Genomic DNA, 21080 nt, shown 5'->3' on the forward strand with positions numbered 1-21080 from the left:
CTCCTCTGAGATCTTTATATTTGAACACTATCTAGGACACTGAGCAGAACCCCCCAAAATCTTATCAATGTTCTAGCTTTTGGTTTGCTTCTAGCTCCTCTGGTCACCTCAGGGATTCTTGGTGGCCTGTCTAAATCCTGAGGCTTATTCCCAGGGCCAGGGTTCATGGACAGCTTTGCAGAAATATGGGGCCAGAACCGACTCTGGATAAGATCCTCTAGGAAAGAGCTCATCCGCACCCCTACCCCAAGGCCTCCATTCTTGGTCCCTTGGTCAGTGTTAGTCTTCTGTGGGAAAACCCTGAGCCCAGTGTGACAGCTGAGAGTTGGTGGCCAGCCAGAGGAAGGGGCTGGGTTTTTATTCTTCCAAAGGGCTTCTTTGAACATCCCATTCTGCCTGAAACCCCACCTGCTGAGACTGAGGGATTATGGGAACTGGAAGATCTCATTTTGTCTCGTGAGCATCTGCAGTCAAGGTCTGCATTTCACCCCCGCCCCCGATTTGGCATTTCTGGGGTGGTTTGTGGGCTGGGCAGAGTGGGAGGAAGCCTCTTGGAAGGAGCAGGAAGGCCAAGGTGCTAATCTAGAGAGTTCAGAGAGGAGCAGTGCCCAGAAGAGGGGAGCAGAAGCCAGCCGTACACTGCAGATCCACCCAGGGACCCCTTTCTGTGTCTGGGTCTTGCTTAGATCCAAGGTTACCTGCAGATGAGAAAGACAGGCAGAGCAAATCCCAAAGGAGCTGTGGGACCATGGCAGGACTGGTGGTCATTGTTGCACAGGCCAGGCCCTCCTCTGAATGGCCAACAGGGAGGGCTCACTTTAGCCGCTGAACCTGTGTTCACAGGTGCCCAAGTCCCAAGTTCACTGCCAGCAAGCAGGCCGGAGCTAAGGAAACATTTAGTTTAGGTGTAAACAGATAGGAGCGGAATTCTTTCACAGGCTGTGGGGACATAGGCCCTGGGTGGCGAAGCCAGGGATATAAATAGGGTAATAGCTGTTCATGTCTTTAACCAAAGTGCTGAAGGGAGGCCTGGCTGGAACCTGCCAGTCTTTCAAGGCTCACCCTTGACCAACTGGAGCAGCTGGGGACGAAGCTAACCACCTCCATGTTGGAGCAGTAGGAAGCCTCTTGGTGACCATGCCAACAGCTGTGTCTAGTTGGCCTGGAGCTCACGGACACCATCTTTTGGTCCTGCTGTCCCTGCCCATTACTGAGCCCCTATGGGTTGGCACTGAGCCAATCTCGTCTCCCTGCACCCAGCCCTTGTCATATCACGTGTGTGCAGAGTGGCACCCGGTGTTCGCCCCTCCCTCTTTGCCTCCAGCATTCACTTCCCTATTGGAAATCACAAATTGTACACGGGAGGGGCTTCCTGGTGCCAGGATGGGAGGCCCGGGTCCTGTCATTGCAAGCGGCTCCCCAGAACCCCTCTCCCAGCAAACTCCCCCTTCTCAGAGCATCCCACGTCATTGGAAACAAAAGCCAAGAATGCTGAGGGGCCCCTGGGGCGTGTGACAGCATCTGGCTAGGCTCCAGGAATCACCACAGGCATGTCTGGGAGCTGGCGGGTGGCCAGACGTGTCCCTGCGGCTGCCCATGGGGTGTGGGAGGCTGAGGAGGTAAGGAGTGGGCTCTTTCCCAGGAGCCCCCACAGGAGTTTTTGTCGCCAACCAAAAAGATGGTTGACCTTGCTACTCCCGGCCTAGTGTCTGCATCAGGAAACGAGCTCAGTTGTCCCTGCCAGGGGAGAGGACAGAAAGCGTACATAAGATGTCAGCAGGTACACTGTACTGAGATGCTGCTGTTACCTCCACTCAGAGTTGGGGAAACTGAGGATCAGGTGACGAGCAGCGATCACACTTGGTATTTACAGTGGCATATCTGCACCTGTGTCCCCAAAGACTAGCAGAAGGTCCCAGGGAAGCTTCCTGTGTGAACTTCTGTGTACCTGTGTGTGCATCTTCATGTGTGCAGGTACTCATTCACATGTGTGGAGGCCTTGACACCCTCAGGTGTCATTCCCGAGGCACCCTGTTCTTTGAAAAAGGATCTCTCATTGGCCTGGGACTTGCTGAGCAAGCTAGTATGGTTGGTCAGTGAGACCCAGAGAGAGGCATTCCTCTGTCTCCATCTTCACAGAGATGGGACTGCAAGTGTGTACCACCCTACCTGGCATCTTAACATGGGTTCTGAGGATCGAACTCACATCCTAGGTTTGCTCACCAAGCACTTTACCAACTGAGCCACCTCCTGTGTGAAGGATTTTTGAGACGTTTTCTTGTGACAGCCTCAGAATGGACATCTGGTTTGCCTATTTCATAGATTAGAAAAGAGCCAGGTATATCCAGGAAGCATGGTAGGCCCAACTCAGATTCAATATTCCTTGTGAAGAAGTCTGTACCTTGGGTGGGGCCTGAGGAGCAGAGCTGAGCTGTTTCAGAGGCCCCTATGGTGATCACACATCTGTCCCCACTGGGCATATGCTAACCCGTAGGTACCAATCCTCCCAGCCCAGGCCTGTGTCTCTCAAACTCCAAACTATGAGATGAAGATGTTTAACTTAAATAACAAGCATCCTAATGTAAGGTCATCGCTACCCTGTCTTTTGTCACCAGCCTGTGTGGCCTGGGGGACTTTGTCCACATTTTTTGATGCATCCATTTATCTAGGACCCGGGGTGATTGTCATACCTCTCTCACGCATCCACTGTGGGCGTGAGTTTGTGTGTAAATACTGCTTGAAGGGTCTGGGGAGATGGCTCCATTAGGAAAATACATGCCACACAAACATGTGAATATGAGTTCTGATCCCCAGAACCCACCAAAAAAGCTGGGCCCAGCTGTGCATTCCTGTAATGCCAGTACTAGACAGCAGAGACAGAAGAATTTGTGGGGCTCTCTGGCCAGTCTTGCTGAATCGGGGAGCTCCAGGTTCAGTGAGAGACTTTGACCCCCCCAAAATAAGGTGGTAGACAAGGAAATGGCCTTACATTGACCTCAGGCCTTCATACATACATATGTACACATGCACACATGTGCCTTAATACACACACATACATGAACGTGTACAGGTATGGACATTCACACACACACAAATGTGTACAGGCATAAACACCCCCTCCACCGACCCCCACACACGTTCTTGGATGGTTAATGGCTGTGACTCAGTGGTAGAGCTCTTGACTACTACATGTAAGAGTCTAGATTGAGTCCCTAGTACTAGCTATGTGTAGAACATGTCTCATACCCAAGGAAAGCTCCACGGTTGTATGATCATGATCCCTAACTTACAGGTCTGCTGGCATCGGAATTAAAGTGGGTGCTTCCTGGGCCCTGGAGTATCTCACAGGTATGCCTTCACAGGTATGCCTTATGTCTGTCCTTCCAGGGCTCTGGAGTCTCTCTGGATGGATGGACATAGCAGGTTGGAGAGGGGCTGGTCCAACGGTGCCTGCCTGGAGCTGAGATTATCCTGGCACTGGGTACCATGTACTGCTGTGACTTCGGTGGAGGCATCCTACATACTGAGGCCTCCTCCTCTTGGGGTCTGTTACACATACATTCTAAGAGGCATCCTCTGTCACCCTGAGCCTGGTCCTGGGAAATCACAAGCATTTCTCCTCAAAGTACATGAGTCTGGGCCCAACCTGTGTCCGCCCACAGCAAAAGCTCAGCTAGAAGGGACACTGAAGGCCCTCGGAGAGGGATCGATGTAGAACCCAGGCCCCGTTCTCTCTTCAGTGTCTCCTACCTCTTCCCCGAGTTTCTCCATCAGAGTGGGATCTGGCAGGGGAGAACACCGCTTCTAATAGCGCCACCCTAAGCCACCTTGTGCCTCCCTTTTCCTACGTGGAGAGGTGTTTCTTCAGTGCTTGTGTCTTCCTCAGGGCCCAGGATAGGGTCAACTGAGCAAGGAAGGAGTCCTTGTCTTATGGTTACACAAAAGCTGTTGACTCTTGAGATTTTCAAGGGGCACTGCTGAGCAGCCGGGTCCTGGTGGTACAGGTCAACCTCAGCTTCCTGATGGCTTCCAGCCGTACCAGGGTCTGTACCAGGTGGTCCTCCCAAGCTCCATTCAATACTCACGCACCTGAGAGTGTAGCACAGGAACCTGAGTACTCCACGGACACAGCATCTAAGAGCAGAAGACAGAGCCCCTTGTGAAGGTCCCTCGATAAGGTACCTGCAGCTAGGACTTTGGACAGATCCTGAATTCTTGGCTCAGGGTCCCTCAACGACGGTGACCACAGTCTTTTCTTTGCTGGATGTGGACCCTGGTGGCTGGGGTCCTTCCTGCACAGGCTCCGTGGTGACGCTGTGTGCTTCCTGAGGCTTCTTAAATGAGATCACAAGTGACAGGAACTCAGCCTCTCTTATTGGAGGCTGAAAGTCTCACCAAAGTATCCCGTCTGGGATTGGGTCCCTCTAAGACTTCCGGGCAGAATCCTTCACCCAAATCCATTAGTATTTTTCATCCATTCTTTCTCTGTGCAAATATTTCTCACAGGATACTGGATGCCATGACTTCCTGGCTCTTCTGGACATTTCTTCATGTTCCCACTGGAGCACCAAAAGCCTTTGGGGCTTTGAGATTTCTGTCCTCGTGGGTGTGGCTTCCAGGAGGTTTGGGGTGGAGAACAGCTCTTGGGACTATTCTGGGATCACCACAAATGTCACCTTCCTGTGAGTAGGGACATTTCTCTAGACATGGCTGGGTGATGTCATCACAAATTACAAGGGCTCTGCTGGGCGTGGTCAGAGGCATGGCCTCAATGTCTGCTGGGCCCTGGTGTGTCAGTTTAGAAGTGGAGATCCCCAGGTTGGTCACCTTCTGCAGGGTTCTGGGCACTAAGTTTGCTTAGAGGAACCCGGCCCCGAGTCTACACGCTCCCTGGGAAAATCAGAAACCCTAGGCAAGAGACTTGTTTGTTTACTTAGGATGTGACTGTGAATCCAGTTAAATGGCCAAATTGGTCATCTCTCCTGGGAGGCCCCAGGGGCCACCCGTCAGAGGGTAAGAGGCACGGAGAGCAATGTGTGTCCCCTGGGAAGAGTCCACGCCTAGGCAACTCAAGCTTTTGACTGGCAAAGGCCATAGCGGGTAGACCCACTGCCTCTTCAGTGAAGCTAGGAGGCCTGGGGACCTGATCCCTCCCTTCCAGGATGATTGAGAAGCATGAATGGGCAGCTGGGCTGGAAGCTTGGAAACGTCACTCCACTTTTGGAGAGCAGCCAGGTCTCCCCAAGTTAGGCTTCCCTTCCAAGACAGGTGGGAGAAGAAGGACAGGGGAAAAGAGAGGACTGAGGGACCCATGAGGTCTGGGGAGATGGCTTGGTGAGGAGCTATGCAAGCCTGAAGACCTGAGTTCAGAGCCCAGGCACCAGCGTAAAAGGCTGGGTGTTGGAGTATATCCTTGTAATCCTGGGCTTGGGAGGCAGAAAGAGAGATCCCTGGACACTACTGACCAGCTTACCGGTGAGCTCCACGTTCGCCGAGAGAGCCTTTCTAGAAAAAGATGATGAGAGCCTGAGAAAGACTCTTGAAATTGACGGCTGCTTTCCATACATGCATGCACACATACACACCCGCACAAACAAGTATACAGGTGTGTGCACACCAATAAATACATAAGTAAATCCTTAAAAGTGAGCGAATTGATAGCCGACTTAAACATTTCTACAGTCACATTAAAAAGCTAAAGAGAAACATGCAATGATGACCTTAGTAATATATTTATTAAATTGAATATAATAATTTTTTTTCTATTTGCACATATAGTTAATTAAAAATGAGATAACTCAATTCTTTAGAAAAAATACAGTTTTTGGTATATGTACCACTGAGCCACACCCCAGCCCCTCACTGGGGGATTCTAGGCAGAGGCTCTACCACTGAGCCACAGCCCAGAGTATTTCAGTTTGGGAAATACTTGCATGTATCTAGTTATCATAAAAATTACAATTGAAAATCAAATCATGAAGTTGGTGCATGATTTTTTTATTATAACACCAAAATATTCATTTTTATTCACATTCTCAAAGACAAAAATGCTTCAGTTTTAAAATTTTTCCACGGGCTATTTTCTGAGCATGTTTTGTATGATTAAAGACCGTTGGCATTTCCTCTTTCTGTCATTTCTTCATTTCTTTGGCTCATTCTGTTCTTTTAATGTCTACCCTCTTCTTTATTTGTAGAAGCTATTTATATATCAGACTCATTAACCCTTTGTCTATAATAAAATTTAAAAATGCTTGCTCCTTTTTGTTCTGCATTTATTTAACCCCTCTTCCTTTTCTTTGGCCAACAAAAGGGCTTTGTTTTTGTGTGGAAATGATAGAACACCTGCCCAGTGCTCTCGAGGCTTTCATTGCTGACTTATTTTTTTCAAATACATTTTACTTGCGGGCCAGTGAGATGACTCAACTCCAGCCCAAACCCGATGAGCCGAGTTTGAGATGGAAGGAAAGAACTGACTCCTGGGAGTCCTCTAGTTCTGCAGGGACACGGAGACAAGTGCCTGAAAAACAATCCTAGGGACGGAGGTCTCAGTGCCTGTCAGCCGAAGCCTTAGACTGCGTGCTCTACACAGTTATATGAGGTGGGTTACTTTGCACCGGTGTGTGTGTGTGTGTGTGTGTGTGTGTATGTACGCTGGAATCTGATTCTTGAGGCAGGGGTTCTCAGCTGGTCTCACAGCTTGTGTACTTGGCTAGGCAGGCTAGTGATTCTTCTGGGATGTTGGGATTACAGGCAGGCTGCCACACCTGCCTGGTATTTACTTGGTTGCCGTGTACCCGAACTCACTTCTTCACACCTGCTTGGCGAGTGCTCAAGGCACCAAAACAGTTCCCAGCTCCTATATAGAGAAGTGTGTAAATGTCCCACCCTCAGCGTCCAATCTTTTGGCCTCTGTTTATTTGTTTACCCTTCCTGAGCGGTGGCGATAAGGACTGTGGTCATTTTTCCTATGTCTACTCCTTATCCCAGGATCATGTCCCTTTTAAAAGCAGACTTGCTGACTTGAAACTAATGCACAGAGATCAGCATATACTTTAAAAAGATTTATATATATATATATATATATATATGTACACATATATACATACATATATAGATAGATATAAATATAGATATAGGTATATGCACACCACATGTGTGCCTGGTGCCCACAAAGCCAGAAGTGTGTAGGGGGTATCCGATCCCCTGGAACTGTAGTTACAGGCTGTTGTGAGTCACCATTGCGAGTCACCATGTGGGTGCTGGGAACTTGAGTCTTCTGGAAGAGCAGACAGTGCTCTTAACCACTGATTTCTGAACATACTTAATGCATACACTTTGGCAGGTTTCAGAGCATGTAAACAGCAGTGCTAGGTTCAGGAGGGTAAGCTGTGGTCCTCACTTGTCCTCCCACACTTTACTGTATTGTCCAAGTTCACAACCCTGTGCCGCCACCAAGGGGGTGTCCCTAATGTGTGTCTAATTTAGATTAGTTTATATTTTTTTCTGTTTTGTTTTTGGAGATAGGGTCTCATGTAGCCTAGACTGAGCTCAAATTTCACTGTCTAGATGAGGATGACCTGGAACTGTGTGTGTGTGTGTGTGTGTACACGTTTGTGCATATATGCATGCATGCATGTGAGTGTGAGTGCCAGTGCTCACACGCTCAGAGAGAGGAGGAGAATGTCATATGTTTTGCTCTCTCATTCTACATCTTATTCCCTTGGGACACGGTCTGTCACTGAAACTGGAGCTAGGCTGACGGCCAACATGCCCTGCAATTTTCCTGGCCCCACCCCCAACAGCACTAGAGTAACAGGTGTGTGCAGCCATGCCCAGCTTTTTCTACGGTGTCGGCATTCAGACTCGGGTCCTGGAACTTACACAGCAAGTGTTCTTACCCCCTTGGCCGAATCCCTGCCCTGACCTTAGACTCCTGATCCTCCTGCCTCCACCTTTTGAGTGCTGACTTTGTAAGCGTGAACCACCACACACAGTTTCTGTGGTGCTGGGGCTCAAACTCAGGGCTTTCACGAATGTTAGGTGAGCAATCCACCGGCTCACATTCCCCAGTGCTTCGTGGGCATTTTTCATTTTCTTTGTGCATAAAATAAAGTTTTACTCTTTGCTTTGTTTTTCAAACCTGCATTTCTTCTCCAGAACTCTACAGGCTCCTTCTTTCCAGGACTGAGCGATAGTTCATGGTATGGACATATCATCACCCATTCCTCCACTCACCGGTGGGCTGGGGGTGACTAGGTTGGCTCTATTTTCTGGATTTCACAGATAGAGCTTTAAACCAGGTCTAGCTCTCCAGAAATCCACAAAAGGCTTGTTCACGAATGTTCCTGGCTGTTTAGAGTTTCCTATTTTAATTTAGATTAGTTAGAACAGATCGCAGCTATACATGTGGTTCCTCACTTTAATCTCTGGGACCACGGTAGAGACAGAGCAGGATCCGAGTATCAGAAGGGGGCAAGAAGACAGCGGATTCCCAGAGGGGTGGGGCCTCTGCCAAGGAGAAACCCAGCAGGGTGTGAGAAGTAGAGGTCCACTGGGCATCTGACGTTTGGCTCCCTCTTGGCCCATGTTCAATGGCTTAACAGACCCAGGACGCTCAGGGGACCTTTGTGGCCTGAGTGAATTGCCTCGATCCACCTTATACATCCAGGCCTCCAGGTCAGGGACAAGGATGAGATCACCAGGCCCCCAAGCATGGCCTACGTGTCCTGCTCTGGCCTCCTGGGGGCTTCTCCGAGTTCTTGTGTCTCAGGTCTACGCCTGTTAAATTCAGCCACTTCTGACCTTTGCCTAGACAGCCCTGACTCTGGGGAGGCAGGAGCCTCTCCCTGTGGGATTTCTTGGGCTCCTTCCTCATGGAGCAGCTCAGATGCTGGTGGGTCTGGCTAGCCAGAGAGGAGTGTAGGTCTCAGCCCTGGTCTTAATGGAGTCACAGGTGGCTGCGAGAGCTTGTTTTTTTTTAGGAGAGGGGCTGGAGAGGAAATTCGTTAGTGGTCCCAGGTTGACATCAGGGGAATGGAAGCTGTCTTTTGTCTTTCTTCAATTCACTTTAAGTAAAAGTGACAGGCAGGGGGCTAGCGATGCTGTGGTCACACTCTGAAGTCTCCCTTGCCCTTTAAGGCTCCAGACCAGCTGAACAGAGAGGCTGCCCACCCTCCGAGGACCCCCATGCTTTCCTCACACAAGTGGCCACTGCTCTAGCAGGCAGATGGGGCCTTGCCTCCCTGCCAGAAGGCTTTGTGGCTGTTTATGGGGTATCAGGACCCTGGAACCCCCACCAGGGCTACATACCTTGGATTCCAGGGGGCCTCAGGGAGGGGCACTGAGCAGTGTCTTATTTCGGGGGCTAGTAGGCTGAGCTTGCTAGGGAAAAATACTCTGAAATTCAGAAAAGCCTGCTTGACACTGAAGCCAACTGGCTACAGTTGGAAAACAAAAAAGGGAGGGCTTGGGAGATGGCGTGAGGACCTGAGTTTGATCCCCACAAAACCCATGTGAAAAAGTGGGGCACAGTAGCCCATGCTTGCATTCCTAGTGCTGGGGATGGGGTGGCAGGAAGCTCATGTGGGACTGTTGGCCAAACAACCAATCCACGAGCTCCAGTTTCAGTGATGAGTCACCCAGTGTTGATCTCTGGCCCCCACATGCATGTATACATGCATGCACATGAGCCTGCATAGACATGTGCTCGTGCACAAACACACGTAAAGTATCTGCACCACCTTGGTATGAGGCTTAGAATGGGGGCCGTTAAGTCTAAACACGCCTGCTATGGCTCCAACTGCTACCTGGGGCTCTATAGGGCTGGTGTTGTGAGACCGTGTGTGGAGGAAACCTTCCTGGACTGGAGACCAGATCTGGCTTCGGTCCCTTTAGTACAGGGAAGAGTCAGGATTGGACTCAGACCGCGAGCCCCTACACCCCTTTTCCACAGTGGGGGCTGAGATCTGGGCTTCAGAACACTTCGAACTGATCATGGCTGACACTTTAGGCTTTTGGGATTCTGCCTCTGTGTGTCTCTATCCAGATGTCCCTAAAATATCACAGGACTGAGGATGGCAGCTGTTGGCAGGGCAGGTGGGTGGAGGGAAGAGGAGGTATGTCTCAAAACATTTGTGTAGGACTGAAGATCCCATCTTGGTCATTCTAGGCCTGAACCCAGTGGGCAGGGGCACAGGTTGAGGCTGTGGGAGGGACTTGACCTCCTGTCTGTAAGTGGGATAAGTACCATGCGTGTGGTTGCTTCCTGTACCTGAGGAGAGTGGGATGCAGGGAATGGGGAGAGAGAGAGAGGGACAAGATAGGATGCTTTAGCTATTTTCTTGCGAGAGGATGGCTCAGTTTAGACAATAGGAGAGGAAGAACTTGGAGAATTGACTTTTCTGACAACAAAAGGATATAAGACTCAATAGGGAAACTGAGGCAGGGATCTGTTGTCTGAGATTCCTCTTCCAGTTGTTCAGCTGGAAGGTTACCTGCTTGGTACTCAGATCCTAGATGGGCTAGGCAAGTCTGTTTACAACCATCCATCCATCCATCCATCCATCCATCCATCCATCCATCCATCCATCCATCCACACACCCAATTTACTCATCCAGCTACTTATCCACTATCCACAAAACCACCTATCTATCCATCCATCTTTCTATAACCATCCAACCATCCACCACTCATGTAACCACTTGCCCACCACCATCCATCTTTTCATTCACCCATGCATTAATCTATCCGCCACTCACCCATCCATCTATCCACCCCACCCAGCCAACCACTCAACTCCATCCATCCATCCATGGACCCACTCACCTATCCATCACTCATCCACCCTTCTATGCAACCATTCACATATCGTTCACCCACTTACCCACCCACCAGTCCCTGTGATCATCCATCTGTTCATCATCTACTCACCATCCAGCCACCAAACAGCTGCCTTCTCTGGGCCAGATGTGGTTCTGGATTAAGAGGATTTGGCAATGAGGAGACACAGCTGCATCTTATGGAACCGGCAACCCCAGTACTTTAATGCATCGGAGGAATAGAGAACAGAAATGTCAGCACTCTGCAAAGTCTTCCATTACTGGAATTCTCATGTGTGTGTGTGTGTGTGTGTGTGTGTGTGTGTGTGTGTGTGTGTGTAAGAGAGGGGGGGAGGGAGGGAAGGAGGAGAGTGGGCACTGCTTTCATGTGCCTCCACTTTGGGGCTCTGTCCAGCTGAGGGCACTGTCAGGGGGGAGCCTCTTCCAGGCAGGGCTTGGAGGTCCTGATGGTGGCATTCTGGAACACCAAACCATGCTGCCTCGAGTCCCTGGCTTCTGAGCTTTCTGCAAGCACGGCCTGAAAGCCACTTTTGCCGAACACCTGCTGTGTGTATCTCTGGGCTCTTCAGCCAGCAATTAAGTATCCAAACTCCCGCCAGCTGAGCTCCCTCTGAAGACAAGAGCCTTGGGTGGGTGGAGAGCCAGAGCTGGGAAGGACGCCTCAGGGTTCAGACCCTGGTGGTCTGATTATCCAGGAGTCTTTTTCAACAAGGACCTGCTCCAAGATCTACATGGTGGCCAAGTGCCCAACTTGGACACCTGAGCATTTCTCCCAAGTCTTGATTCCATTTAAATGCTGGCTTGGTACAGTGGCAGGGCCGGCAGCCACTCTTAGCCTGACCTTTTATCTCCACAGCCCTCCTGGCCCCTGCTCAAGGTAGGTCTCGGTTTCTCTCTGGCTTCCACTAGGATTACTTAATGGATAAAAAATAACTAAGTCTGGGGCTCAAGTGTCAGCTCTGGGAACAGCTGAAGCTGGAGGCTGGCCTTTTATGCAGTGCAGCTCTGGGAAGAGCTTGTCCCGCCCTTTGGTGGTAGCAGCTGGGGTAGAGCTAATGGAGGGGGCAGGGCTAAAAAGAGTTCTGGGTTCTGGACATGGAAGTTCCAGGCATAAATGGGGCCACACCTGAGCAAATCAGCACAACTGGGAGAAACCAAAGTCCCTTCTTTTAAGCACGACCCTGTGAGTCCTAGCACAATCCCCGTACCTGGTGGGAAACTGAGATCTGGGCATACATGTGGCCTTCTCTCTTTCTATTCCTTCCTCCTGCAGTGCAGAGACATAATCTGTTTCTCTCAAGGGTGGGGGTGGATGCCACCCTGCTCGTGGGAGCTTATGCCATGCAGACTGGGCTTGAGACAGATGCCTGCAAACCATCAGCAAGGTCAGTCATGTCAGCCAGCTTCCCACCCCTTCCCCACCCCAATCTATACATCATCTGTCCATCCAGTTAACTCCACCCACTCACCTACCCATCCAACCACCATTCAACTATGCTCCCATTTGGGTAAATCCATCCACATCTGCCCATCCATCCATCCATCCATCCATCCATCCATCCATCCATCCATCCACCTATCTACTAACCTGCCTCTCCATCTATCTACCTACCTAGGTATTCACCCATGCACTCACGCATACATCTACCCACACTTCCATCCACCCACCCACCCACTCTTCCACATCCACATATCCATCCATTTACCTGCTCAAACAGCCTCCCACTAACCTACCCATCATCCATCCATCCATCCATCCACTCACCCATCCATGCTAATCCAACCACCTATTCACCCACCACATCCATCTACCTGTCCATCTATTCATCACGTATCTATGACTCCAACCATCAATTCATCCATCCTCTACTCCCACATCCGCTCAACAATCTCTCCATTTCTCCTATGTATTGTGGACTGGGTGGCTGGAGGCCTCTAATGGGTAAGTCCAGCATTTGACTCAGTCTCAGTGTCTCCTACAGTCATCTTTCAATATTCTTTTGACACCAACAAAGCAATTTTATAGGAACACCAACTGGAGTTCCCCTAGTCCACTTCTGTGCTGACATTGTCTACTTAGAAGTAGTAGCAGATCCCACAGGATGAGGTTTGGACTCCCACCAGGACTGTTCCCACTTCAGACAGCAGTGACAAACCTTGGTTTGTCTTGCCTGAGCCTCTCATGGTCTAACTATAAAGCAGGATTCTCATACCATTAGCTAGAATGTCTCACAGTACTTAGGAAATGTGTTCACTGGGTTATAATAGCGGCATTATAAAGGACACCAACAGAAAGGTGCATAAGGGAAAAGTCAAACCCTCCAGGCCCCCCAGATTCACTGAATTGTCTAGATGCTCCATGAGCCCCTTTTAGGTTTGTGGAGGCTTCGTTGAATGGACATGGTTAGTTCCATCACCGGCCATTCACGGTCCTCAGCCTTTGGCTGTTCTCTCCCCACTAGATTCCAGAACTCCAACCTTCCTTCTTTTGGTGAATAGACGCCTGAGACCTTTGGCCACCAACAGTTCATTCGCATACAAAATGCATCACTTTAGGTACTGGGTTCAGGAGTCAGAAGAGTTGGTACCTGGAAGTCCATGGCAGTCACAGTGACTTCCAACTAGTCCCTTCCAGAAGTGCCTGGGATTGCCTCTCAAAGAAAACTATTACCAAGATTCTGTGGGTGTCTCTAAACTAAGAGCCCTGGACGAAAGTGACCAAAGTGACCCCTTGGGGACAGGGATAGATAGGTTCCCCCAATCCTAGCCACATGGCTGCCTCCATTCCGTGCAGAGAAGAGGTGGGCCCTGCTGTTGAGAGTTCCATAACCCAAGGTCAGAACTCTCAAACAGATCTAGCAATAGACAAGGCTGCTGTCAGGCAAGGCCCCACCCTGGCCTCTAACTGCAGGATCACACACAGAAAAACAGGGGTGGAGAAACTGGACCCAAGGGACAAGGGACACTGAGGGAGTTCTTTCGCCAACTCATGGTTCCATTCTGGTGTTGGAAATGAAACCCAGGGCCTTACATATGCTAGGCAGAGGCTCCACTACTGAGCTTCACTGCCACCCAGCCCCTCACTGGGGGATTCTAGGCAGGTATTCTACCACTGAGCTATATCCCAGCCCCTCACTGGGGGATTCTAGGCAGGTGCTCTACCACTGAGTCACACCCCAGCCCCTCACTGGGGGATTCTAGGCAGGTGCTCTACCACTGAGCCACACCTCAGCCCCTCATTGGGGATTCTAGGCAGGAGCTCTACCACTGAGCCACACCCCAGCCCCTCACTGGGGGATTCTAGGCAGGTGCTCTACCACTGAGCCACACTCCAGCCCCTCACTGGGGGATTCTAGGCAGGGGCTCTACCACTGAGCCACACCCCAGCTCCTCACTGGGGGATTCTAGGCAGGGGCTCTACCACTGAGCCACACCCCAACTCCTCACTGGGGGATACTAGACAAATTCTGTACCACTGAGCCACACCCCAGTCCTAGAAGGACCTTTGAAGTAGCTCTTGGATTCACACTTACTGCAATTCCCTGTGTTCTGGTCCCTTGTGTCAGCTTGGCCTGTTCTAGCCTCTAGTTGCTTCCATTGGTTAGAGGCTAGCCACAGAGAGGAACTCTCTCTCAGCAAGCCTTTGTCTGGCCATGACCTCAGAAGGGGCCTAGGCTGGAGCTGGCCAGCAATGTGCATCTGGTTGGGCATCTCCCATCCTGACCAGGGCACCTTTGCCAGCAGCCGGCCCCACGTGGAGCCCCCTCCACCCTTACCCTCTGTGTGGCGGAAGCAGCTGCAGCCAGGCGGCCTTTAGAATGGAGCTGGTGACATTGATGGATGGCCAGGGCCTCAGGGCTGCTGCTGGGTGAGGGTGAGCCTGCTCTGCAGGGGTGGGGACTGCTCTGCTGAGTTGGCATTTCCACGGTTGTTTTTGTGAGTGACCTGTGTTCTTCAGCTTCACACTGGGGCCTGCTGAGCATAAAAAACGGGTTGCTGGTGATGGTATGCCTGCCAAGAGTCCAACTGCCTAGGCCTCTGGCATCAACTGGGCAGGCACACGAGTGGTGGGGTCAGGCCAGGCAGCTGGAAAAGAAGACCCTAATTCCCGCTCTTGAGACTTGCCACCTGCCCTTCAGGCCACCTGCTTCTTGAACTCAATTCTCCCTAAGGGGTTGGTTCTACTCCACCTGTTAGAGTCACTCAGCCCAGCTGGGTGCCTGCCTGAGATTTTTCCTCTTACAGCCCCCTAGAAATGAGGATTTGATCTCAGGACAGAGAGCATCAGAGCACACCGCCTGTGAAGCTCCTGTGTGATTCAAAACTTGTCAGGGCATGATGGTGCATACCTGTAACCTCAGCACTCGAGAGGCTGAGGCAGGAGGATGGCCTCAAGTTCAAGGTTAGCCTGGGACTCCATATGAGACCTTGTCTTTAAAAAAAAACAAAAAAAAAAAACAGACCAAAATGATTGCTAGTGTGCCAGTGTCTACATTGAACATGCAGACACATACAGGTGAAATTCTATTTCAACAATGTATGCTATTCAGAAGCCCAGGCAACTGTCAAAGAAGCTGGCTCCAGTCTGTGGTCGTTGTTTGAAATACTGTGAGTATGTCTACGTATATGTGTGTGTGTGCGCGCGCGCGTGCGCGTGTGTATGTACTTGCATGCATGTGCAGTTTGTGTCCATAAATGCATTGTGCTTGTGCATAGAAATATGCTTGTGCATACGTAATATGTGTACATGTGATTTATGTGGACACATGTGGTTTTGCATGTATATACATGTGTGTGCCTGCACACGTGTTGGTGTGTGAGTACAGTTTCCTACTCCTTTCACCAGGACGGACCTTGGGATCTTGGCAGGACCAGGCTGGTTCTGGAACCACAACTATGGCCTCTGTGACCAAGCACCTCGGGAAGATTTGATGTGATGTCTAGGGACGTGTGACAAGAGCAGGCCTGAGAGTGGAGACCCAGGACTGGAGATAGAGAGAGTGGGGGGAGGGGGAGGGGAAAGGAGGGGGAGAAGGGAGAGGGCGGGAGCAGGGTGGAGAATTCAGAGCACAGCACGTAGTTGCTGGCTCCAGCTAGTTTGTGCCTACTCACCTGAATCCTGCCAGGTGATTGCTTTGTATCCTGTCCTCTGGCTCCGGCAAGCCAGTGTTCTTGCCCCCCCCCCCCCAAGGCTAGGTTCCAGGGGACAGTTCCCTAAGGTGTCCACCTTACAGGTCACCGGGGCCTCTTTGGATGACTCCCCACTCACAAACATGAACTTGAAACCAAGGTGGGGATCAGTTGCCCAAACACAGGTGCTGAGCATGAGGGGGACACAGCCTCAGCCTCAGCCTTTATCTCTTTGCCCTTCTAGCCACTGGGGCCTCTGCCACAAAGGACAGACCCAGCCACGTGGCCCCTGTTGCCTCAGCTGTTGGCAGTGGTGATCTGGCTGTAGCCCTGAGGTGTTGGGGGGGGGGGTGTGCAGCTTCTGGGTGCTCCTGGGTGCTGGCATGCTGGCCCTCTCTAACAAGCAGGCCTCCGCAACCCTTTCATCTGATGCTCACATCTTTTACAAACACTGACTCATTAGGCTCCCAAAGCAGGCGGAGGGAGCAGGGTCCTTTCTGTGGGAGGGAGACTGAGCCTCCTCATTGTTCCAGCTTTCCCCAGGGCCACCCACCGAGCCACAATGAGATCCTAGGTAGGAATGCGGCTCAAGGGAGTCAGGCAGAGGCCCCTGCTGGAGAGGTGAGGGGCCTCTAAGCTGTCAGGGGCCTGGCAAGCCGTTCCATTCAGGGTTATAGCAATACTAGTCGCCTGCTCACCGTCGTTTCTCTCCCTTGCACAATGCAATTCAGCCACTGGCTTCAGACAGGTCCTGCACGTACCTTAAATTCTTCCCTTTTATTGTCAAGGACACAGAGAATTACTCTTCTCTGAAAATCACACCAGGTCCGTCTCCCCTGCCCCGGGGCCACACTTTTCATTTACTTTTGCCTCTGCTCTCACTGGGAGGGGGCATTTTGTTTATGAATTTGCCGAACTGAAGGGTGAGGGGGCGTCCTCCGGATCCGGAGTGAAAAGGTGGAAGCAGAGAGGAGAGGAAGCCATTTCTAATCGCCCAATCTTAGAGTTCCTTCCTTTTTCTTGCTATCTCAACTAAACTGTAATCACTTTTGTTGGGGTTTAGAAAGGGTTTAAGCAGAAACTCTAGGGGCTGGTGTTAGCCGGGTCTGCTAATTCGTGCCTTGGGATCCCCTGAGAATCGGAGAGGGAGACGCAGCAGCGCCTGGGTACAAGCCCATTCCCGTCTGCCCACCTGGGCCTCTTTGAAACCCGGACATTACCGGGGCGCCCATTGTGTGCCTGTCAGTCAGGCCCCTTTGTGGGATTACTTTCATTTAGAAGGCCTCGCCTGCTATTTTGGTAGCTCGTCAGTCCTGACTTAAGGGGAAAGCTTGTCTTCTGTTTGACAGTGAGGGAGGTGAAAATTACTGTGTGGATAGAAAACTGCAGGTTACCCAAATAACATGTCACCGGAGAGCAGGCCCGAGCCTCAAATCAATTCATAAAGCTGCGAGCCTGTTGTGCGCCCCAGGCAGGTTGCGCGGGACGCACTGCACAATACCACCCCCGCCCCCGTTTGCTCCGTTCCCCAGGCCGCTGCATTTCTCACTGAAGTTTTGTTTTCCCCGTTCTTCCTCATCCCAGGCTTCAGAGCATCTTTTGCTGTAAGTGTTCTGAAAGGTAGTGTCTTCCTGGTCCCAGCTCTCGGGGAGGCAGAGAGCAGCCACTAAATGTATAGGGGGTGAGGAGGTTCAGCTGCCAGATCTCAACCGGGGCGCGGTACCGGTACTCCACAGCTAAACCCAAACTCCACAGCTAAACCCAAACTCCACAGAGGTAAAGACACTAGGGGCAGCAGTGGGGGATGGTAGGTGGGTACGATCAGAGCATAGCCCTGTATGAAAACGTCATAGTGAAATCACTATTTTGTACACTAAAATTAATTATTTTTGCATTTATTTATCTATGAGCGTGTGGGAGTGTGCGGGTGCACCTTGCAATGGTGTACGAGTGGAGGAGACAAGAGACCAATTTAAAAAATTAGTCCTCTCCGTGTGGATTTTAGGGATTGCACTCAGAACATCAGATTTGGCAGCACCTTTACTCGAAGAACCATCTTATAGGCGCCTAAAGAAATAAATATTTTTGTTTGTTTTTCGAAACAGGGTTTCTCTGTAACTTTGGAGCCTGTCCTGGAACTAGCTCTTGTAGACCAGGCTGGCTTAAAACTCACAGAGATCCGCCTGCCTCTGCCTCCCGAGTGCTGGGATTAAAGGCGTGTGCCACCAACGCCCGGCTCTAAAAACAGTAATTTTTAAAAAGAGAAAGGGCACTGGGGATGGAGGGGTGTGGAGCAGTTGTAGGGATTGAGCCCTCTAAGGGTTTCTGAGAGGTCACCCTGCTGGGGAGAACGGTGGATGTCACGTGCAAACTCCAGAATAGTTCTAGGAGAGTCTTCTAGATGTCCTATCCAGGTGGGGAGTTCCTGTCCTTTCCTCAACAAGATGATGTGGGTTGTAGGTGACTCTGAGCCTGAACTGTACGGTTTGGTGTTCAGCAGACCCGGCTGGCCCCGCACGTTATCATCGTGGTCCTGTCTTGAAGGCTATGCCACAGAGCCAGCTGTTGGTCTCAGTTCCTTGCTGCATGAGTCTTGTAGGGTGGGCACTGGTGGTGCAGATTGGCTCCACATGGACTGGTTGTATTCTTCCCACTGGGGCCAGGAGGAAGGCCAGGCCAGGCCAGGCAGTTCTGGGCATCCGTGCCCCCTCCCTGCCCCCGCAGAGCCTGCAGCCCCTACCTGTGCTGGCCTGTGCCTGCAGCAACTGTCATTTGGAAAATATGTGATCCGGCAACCTGAGACTTCAGTCTCAGCCCTGCACGCCCCAGCGAGGGCAAGAGACTTCTTCCTGGGGGCTTTTGTCCAGCCAGATGAGAGTCCCTAGAAAAGGGGCCTTGGGGGTGGTGGTCTTGTACTCCGAAAGGGACTGATCCTCCCCACCCCCAGTGGCTCCTCCACCTGCCCTCAGCCATCTGTAAGGCCTGTCTAGGACTCAGATCTCAGATCTGTCACCTGAAGGTGTCACTCAGAACAAATCCCTGGAGAGCCAGGTGCGGTGCCGCAGGGATACTGTTGGCTGCCAGCCAGGTTCCAGGCAGGCTCAGGGAATGAGCCCTTAGGAGGCCCAGTCTGTGCCCAGGTTATTCCTGGGGCAGCTCCAGTGGCTACCCTACACAGCAGAGACAGATGTGAACCTATGGGTCCCCAACAGGCCAAAAAAAAAAAAAAAAAAAAAAAGGCAGCATTTGTTTGAATTTCCAAGGGCATAGTAAGAATGGGGTTCCATTGCATGGTGTGGCCTAGGCCTCCCACAAAAGGCAGGCCCGTCTCAGCTCTGCTGGCTGCTGGCACTGAACCTGCCCCTCTGCTGCTGGGTGGTGGGTGGGCTGCCCCTGCTACTGGGATGGCAGACTTACAGGCCTAGGGTGGGGTGTAGCCCAGGCAAAAAACTGTGCCTGGTGTTTACCAATGGGAGCTATTTCTTCCTAATGAGGAGGAGCCAGCTGGACCCAGCCTGCTTCCCCAGGTCTGGGATGATTATCCTTGTTCTAACCCCAGATTGTATGAGCTGCTCTTTTGGGGAAGCATGCCCTAGTAAATCTTGAACCAGTTGGAAATATGGAACTAGCAAGTACTGGGCTCGTGAACTGAAGGAACCACAGGCTACGTAGCCCTGCTGATTAGCAGGGGATCCTCCCAGCACCCCTTACTCAAACTTTTATTCCCCACTCTCTTCAGCCTTTGGGGTGGGGATCATAGACCCCATGTTTAAATTAGTTGTATATGGGTGTTTAGCCTACATGTATGTCTGTGCACCCTGTGCATGCAGTACCTACAGGGGCCAGAAGAGGGCGCTGAATTTCCTGGGACTGGAGTTAAAGGTGGATGTGAGCCGCTATGTGGGTGCAAGGCATTGAACCTGGGCATAGACCCCATTTTTACCTCATGAGCCTCAGAGAAGTTGAGGAACTTGCCCTAGGTCACATGACCAGAGAGGCATATGTCTCTTCCAGTAGATAGGTGGAGGCGATGCGTGTTGGAGACTCTTCCTGTGGGTCCAGTTCTTCAGTATGTAGATAGGGGCTCCGGGGTAGGGTCGGTCCTGCAGTCCCAACTTTTGAGAAGTGTGTTGGGAGTTAGCCAGCAGAGCTGTGGAGTGATTGCCTAACTCCTAGGTTGGAGCAGGGTGTGTATGGGGGGGTGTGGCTTGGCAAGATGGTTTGGGCATTTACCGGCTCATGCTCAGCCAAGCAAGTCTCTTGGCATCAGGTATGGTCAGGTCCAGGTGTTCCACAATATCATTGGCTGGCCTTTTTCCACATCTGCTTTCCTTCTATCTCAGGCAGGTCCTTCCATATGACCCAGGTGGCCCCATTTCCCGGGTCCCTTCCAGTTTGATATTAAGTGCTTCTTCCTGAGGGTACTGGTCACGAATGAATCTGAGCAACATGGTCTGGGGGCTCTGGCCCACTCTGAAGTCCTTGCTGAGGTCTGACTTAGCTCCAGGTCTTAGGTTCACAGAGGACAAAAATAGGGGGTCCTGAGCCCCACCAAGTTGTTAGAGGTCCTGGCTATGGAGTTACAGAGTTCAGTTATTAACACCACAGAAGGCTTGCTCACCTCCCACGACAGGCAGCTCACCCCCTCTGAAGAAGTCGTCTCTCTTACCTGGTGATCTCAGAGACAGGAGCTATTTATTTGTAGCCACTGGTCAGAGAATGACAGTTTCCTCACACGGCCGTGTGGCTTATAAGCTCCCAGCCCAGGGTAACAGTCGTGGTTAGCCCTCTGCTGAGCTGCTCTGCCCTTGGTTGCAACCTGGCATAGGGAATCTCCAGAGGGAGGATGTCAGAATGAGGGAGGAAGGCGTGGGGTCTGTGTGAGGGGATTCGGACTCCCTCATACAGACCACATACAGACCCCACCTCCTTTATAAGACAGGATCTCACACATTCCGGGCCACCTTCAAATTTGCTCTACAGTTGAGGAAGACCTTGAACTTCTGCTCCTCCTGCCTTTGCCTCCCAAGTTCTGGGATTATATGGTGCTTAAGATGCAACCCAGGACTCTGTGCTCACTGGGCAAGTTCTTGATCATCTGAACCATATCC

Source organism: Chionomys nivalis, chromosome 3 (assembly GCF_950005125.1).
Source record: "Chionomys nivalis chromosome 3, mChiNiv1.1, whole genome shotgun sequence".
Taxonomy (NCBI): domain Eukaryota; kingdom Metazoa; phylum Chordata; class Mammalia; order Rodentia; family Cricetidae; genus Chionomys; species Chionomys nivalis.